The sequence below is a fragment of the Choristoneura fumiferana genome, chromosome 20, assembly GCF_025370935.1.
Source record: "Choristoneura fumiferana chromosome 20, NRCan_CFum_1, whole genome shotgun sequence".
Classification (NCBI taxonomy): domain Eukaryota; kingdom Metazoa; phylum Arthropoda; class Insecta; order Lepidoptera; family Tortricidae; genus Choristoneura; species Choristoneura fumiferana.
Genome location: NC_133491.1, coordinates 12,918,337 through 12,924,841, shown reverse-complemented (window position 1 = coordinate 12,924,841; position 6,505 = coordinate 12,918,337).

The window sequence follows — 6,505 nt, the reverse complement described above, 5'->3', positions numbered from 1 at the left end:
AATGTCTAATTTTGTCAAAATCACGCGTCTTCGTGGAAGGCACTAGGATATAATTCCACTAATATTATATATGTGAAAGTTTTATAATTCTGTTGTTTGTTACCTCATCACGTCTAAACAGATACGGTATACAGATCGTTTGAGTCCCGAAAAAGGACATAGGATAGTTTTAATCCCGGAAAATTGCATAGTTCCGCCGGATAGCGAAAAACGAATTCTACGTAGATGGAGTCCGCGGTGACAGGCAGTGGAACCAACCAACTCCCTGGTTTAGTCATTTTGTTAAATTAGGTAGTTAAAATAATATTCTCAAAATGAACGAGTATACGGAGGAAGATTGTCGGACAGCAGTGGGCAAGCGATTTCACAGCCTAGCCGCCGTGCACAGAACAGCAGGACTTGGAGTAAATCTTGGATGAAGTAGAAAGAGATAGAGAAGGAGATTAACAGCAAACGAGCTGCCGGCAGCAAATAGCTAAAGCGAACAGATTTTTGCCCCAGCCGAAACGGAGGCACTTCGCCCGTGCTTTGTGTCGCTCGGTACTTAATCCATTACTCTTTTTATGGCTAAGCCTATTTCAACTTTACAATCTGCCTATCAAACAATTTTAAGAGTCATTGTACTGGACGAATAAACCCACTGTTTTGGATAACTATGCGAGCGATTCGAGCTTCGAATCTAAATACAATTTTGAGAGTTGATAAAAAAAGTTATTTTCCAATGGACTGGCCCTTGACTTGTTCTGATTTCTAAGTAATAAATAAGTCTCTGTCTATAGGATTTTGTGGGCAGACGATATAAAAGTTAGGTGGTTTTACTGAGTTATTTACGTTCTCTAAACATTGTCACGTTACTGTACTGCTTTTGGTGATCGATCAATAAAGAATATTTGTTATGTAGTGTATAGAGAAGTTTTACCGTTGATAGCAGCCATGATTTTAGCCCCCTACGCAAAAAGAGGGGTTTTATAATTGAAAATACAAACTGAAATATAGAGCACAGAAAAAACCAGAAAAATAAGACCATCACTGCCAATCACTGGAATCGAACCCAGGTCCTCGGTAATCCGTACCGCGTGCTATACCGCTACACCACTGATGGTCAACGGTACCGACACGAATTTCCCCTATCACCTCATATCTCAGCTTGTTTGTTTCTTATTTAGCCACTTAAGCAGTGACGCTAGCGACAACTATGCCGTAGCCCTCATCGAGAAACTTTTTTCGGCACTCCATTGGAACTAACCGCTCACCCGGACAGAGATATCGTTCAAGCAATCAAATTAAGATTGTTTTTTGGAATCTTTTGTATTTTTATTTCAATTCCAATTTTTTTAAGTTTGATGCCAATGTCTATCTGTGGCCCCCGGCGAGACCGGACGTCCAGCCCCTGTACACCAGTGGCGTAGCGTGGGTATCAGCCGCCCAGGACGGGAGAAAAATTTGCCGCCCTCTCATTTACGGTACTCATTCTAGTCGACATTTTTTTTGTTACGGAATTATCATCATCATCCCAGCATATACACGTCCCACTGCTGGGCAGAGTCCTCCTCTCAGAATGAGAACACTTGGGCCGTAGTTCCCACGCGCGCCCAGTGCGGATTAGGAACTTCACACATACCATTTTTTTTAAGGTATTTTGCCGCTCCCTAAATGTGCTGCCTGGGGCACATCCACGAGCCACGAGCCACCACAACGAGCTTAACGGTGAAGGAAAACATCGTGAGGGAACCTGCACAAACTAGCCAAGCATTTCAATGGTGTGTGTGAAATTCCCAATACGCACTGGGCCCGCGTGGGAACTACGGCCGAATACCTCTCATTCTGAGAGGAGGCCTGTGCCCAGCAGTGGGACATTATAGGCTGGATGATGCTGATGATGATTTTTCTTTAATTTAAACCTTTATTTAATTATATTCAACTGCCAGATAATTGGTTCACGCGTGGAAAGCTGCCTACAAAAGCTAGTAGGGATAAGTAATAATTTTCCGGCCCTTAGTTTCGCTATGGACACAAGAGTATCCTTTGTTTCTGGTGATGATGTTTGGGAAAGGATCTAAATACACTTAATTACGCCCCCGTATCCCATATACACGGCAAGTTTACCAAAAATCATTTGGGAAAAGGTAGGGCTCTCGTTTTTGGGTAAATGTTTCGCAGACAGCGTACAACGTTGAGCTATAGCTACGTTTTAAGACCTTATACCTATGACCTTTTGACGTAATAGTTTTTCCTATCATAAAAAAAACGATTAAAAATAGATATAAACTTCTATATTAATTTTTCTAATAAATATAAACATTCTTAATCACAATAATTATTGGAGTAGACACATTAACTTCTAATAAGAAGTTCTATCAGACCACATTTAATTTTCATTCAATTTTAATGGAATAATCGAGAAAAACTAAAAAAATGCAACGTTGCCAGCTCAGCAGGTTAAGTGTGAAAATTATTAAAAAGATCGCCAAGTGCGAGTCGGTGTGTAATGCAGAATTCAAATCTGCATACATGCTCAATCAATATAAGGACAAAGTAACGGTTTGATATTTCATGTTGTTGCACAGGTGATATTGCTAGTACCTATTGTGAGGGAGGATTGTGGGTCGCTAGATGAAGTCAGTACGAGTATGTGAGAAAGTCACACATTTGTGCCATTTTGGGATCTCGTCATAACTAAATGACCTAATCTCCAGTAGTGGTATTCTGTTTGTCAGATAAGCCTAATTTACGCTATGCTCGAGGATCATACCACTCTTTGCTCGAGGATAACTAAAGGCACGTGCTTATATTTTTTCTGGTATTCATTCAAGGTCATTTTCATTAAAAAAATTGCATCGTTCTAGCATTGGTCCTCATTAATTAAGTGGCTCATGATATTTTGTTTCCTGTTGTTTAAAGAGCAACGCACACAGAGCGTGTGCGGGTCGGCTCGTTTTCAACGCGTGAGCCGCGCGGTTCGTTGCATTCACACAGAGAGCGCAGGCCGTATCGTCTAACGTTTCTGACGCTCGCAATCGCAATCAAATGATAGTTTTTGTATGTAAAATCTGTCATTTGATTGTGATCGCGAGCGTCAGAAATGTTAGGCAAATACGGCCTCGGGTCGGATCAGCGACCGGCCACATTTTCGGTATCAGCTCATCAGCTCAGCACTTTGGTGTAAACTACTAAATTCACTTGTATACGTCGTACGTGGCATTCTTTGACAAGAGGCGGCGTGCATGACAGCGCGATACAAACACTGCCCATTGCCGCTCGGCCCATGCACTATTTGTAACGACGGGCGACAAGCGCAGGTCCGCGCATGAGCCGTTCCGCGCCCGATTCGCGCGCGCTGTGGGTGTGATGTCGTCCACATACCGCCATGTAAATACGCCCGTCGCGGGCCCGCTACCGACCCGCACCCGTCGTCTGTGTGCGTTGGGCATAATAGACAGTTGTTGGAAAACATAAGCCAACGGGCACAATTTAAATTAATTGCTATGACATATCATCTTCCGACTGTAATTGTCCATGATGGTTTAATTCAGTCGTTTAGTCCAACTAAATTAGGAGATATACTTAGTCGACCTATTACAGTCATGTTCAAAAATACATTCATCAAAGATATCTTTTATTCCTAGACAGTTTTCAACATTTCAATATAAACATATAACTAGTGAGTCAAAACATCAAATTTGTCTATACCCTGACAAGCTCGTATATGTATACTCGGTAGTCGGTAGAACTCTGTCGCAGAGAGCCTTTGATGCCCTTATCATTTTTTTTTGATAAATGCGCCAAATTCTGACTGTAACAGGGTTCTACTGAGGGTTACGAACAAACTTGTCTACGTATAGGGATAATGAGTACTTCAGTTTGTTACTATTGGGATAGTACGATAGTTAGGTACAAGGAGAAAACAAACAAGGGCGCTACTTTTTTTAAACTATCTCAATTTTGACGTAAACTGCACAAATAAAATAAAATCTTGTAAGTACGTACTATTGAACCAACTGAATCGGACCCAGTTTGGGACCTTTGCGTAGAAAGTCATAGTGACATGAAATTGCCTGACAAGGGAATTCATTATGACACATACGGTGAGAACGTTCTACGAAGGGTCAGGCATAAAATGGTTCGACTTTACATAAAATTTTAATTCTCATATTCAATGAATTTATTTGACGACCAGATGGCCGAGTGGTTAGAGAACCTGACTACGAAGCTTGAGGTCCCGGGTTCGATTCCCGTGTCGGGGCAGATATTTGTATGAAAAATGCGAATGTTTGTTCTCGGGTCTTGGGTGTTTAATATGTATTTAAGTATGTATCTATCTATATAATTATATTTATCCGTTCCTTAGTACCCATAACACAAGCTTTGCTAAGCTTACTTTGGGACTAGGTTAATTGGTGTGAATTGTCCCGGGATATTTATTTATTTATTTAATGAAACAAACCCGGATAACTCATGTGTTAAATCGAGTTTAGCTCAACATGTTTCGGGCTTATTCGTAGCCTTCCTTAGGAGCACGCGACATGGCGACTTATTCAACACGCACCACTGGCGCGCGGTTTTTTAGGGTTCCGGAGCCAAAATGGCAAAAACGGAACCCTTATAGTTTCGCCATGTCTGTCTGTCTGTCTGTCTGTCCGTCCGCGGCTTTGCTCAGAGACTATCAATGCTAGAAAGCTGTAATTTTGCACGGATATATAAGTTAACTATGCCGACAAAATGGTACAGTTAAAAATTAAAAAAAAAATTTTTAGGGTACCTCCCATAGACGTAAAATGTGGGTGATTTTTTTTTCTCATCCAACCCTATAGTGTGGTATCGTTGGATAGGTCTTTTAAAAACCATTAGGGGACGATTTTTCGATTCAGTGATTTGTTTGCGAAAATATTCAAAAAGTATTCATTAAAATCGAGCGTCCCCGCCTCTAAAATCTAAACCGGTGGGTGGATTTTTTTTTTAAATTCAGGGTGGTAGTAAATATATCAAACTTTCAAGGAAATAATAGCAGCCTAAGGTATAAAATATGCCTAAACTTGGAAGATTCCGTATAAAATACGAAATCCGTAGAAAAATATTACTTGATTTTTTCGTAGTGGACCCCTACGGAACCCTATTTTGGGCGTGTCCGACACGCTCTTGACCGGTTTCTTTAAGTATGAGTGAGTCTCACGGTAGTTTCATGTTCAAGTTTAGTTCTCCTTTCATTCGGTTGTATATACTTTATCCTACTCTAACAAATCAGATTAACCAACCACATCGTAACACAACGCCACAAAGCCTTCGCCTTCGATAATTGGAGTCTACTGTCTCATTTTGTTTGCAAAGGACTTGTTACATCACAATAACACTGTCTCTAACTTTTGCCAAGTTTGAAAACGTTTCCGATACTTGGAGAAAGCCAAAGTAATGGCGTCGTGTCGCACTTTATTTCATACAACGATGCTTCGTTCATTGTATTAAGTTAGTTTGCTTAGTTCCTTGTTACCTTGTTATTAATTTCTCGGAAAGTCGCCGATGCAATACTAGTTGCTTTTGAGGGGAATTATGAAGCTGCAGAGATGTAGTTTGGCTACGTACTCCGTTTCCTATTGACTTAGAAGCACGGTGGTTAATCGGTTTAGGTCCCAATTAGTACTCGCGTTCGTTTAGTGTACGAATTTTAGTTTTCTACCTCTTTAAACTTACCTATTTCTTCTAATTAAATTAGTTATTCTTCTTATTAATGAGTCTACACTCTTGTCGGTGTATGTATAGTCAATCCTCGGCCTCCATCTTTTTCACTTCTCTTCCACTTTCTCTTTTAAGATGACGTTTATGAACTCATCATGTCGTATAAGATGATCAATAATTTTTCCTCTCCGATTCTCTATTGTTTCTATCTATGTTCTTTTCTCTTCCAGACTTCTGAAACCTCTTCATTAGTGACTTTTTTGTCCCATTGATTTTTCCGTTTTTTGCCAGTAGCACATTAATGCATTATGAATTTAATTACTGCCATGCTTTATTTAATCACTAACTGGGTCCTGCAATTCCGTCCACGTAGAATTATTTATCGCTATCTCGCGGGATATATGCAATTTTCCGGAATAAAAACTATTCTTTGTCCTTCACCGAGTTTCATCTAAATCTGTTGAGCTGTTTAGACGTGATGAAGTAACAAACAAACAGACTTACAAACTTTCGCATTTATAATATAAGTGGGATTTTCAGTATTTGAATGAAAAGCGAGCTATCCATTGTTCGCGAGCTCAAATTTCTGACTTACTCGTGCACTTCGAAGGGTATTAGCAATTAGAATTCAGTTAAGCCGATTAAAGGCTAAATTTGTTTACCCTTTTCACCAAAAATATTGTTTGATCTAAGAGCGATGCTTAGAAACTGCTGGCTCCGAAGAAATTATGACGGAAGTTTATTACGTTGGAGAAGTTTTCTTCAAAATTGTGTGCAAAGGTCACAAATAACTTGGTAAAGGGTAAAACATTCAAATCCTAATAAAATCAAATTT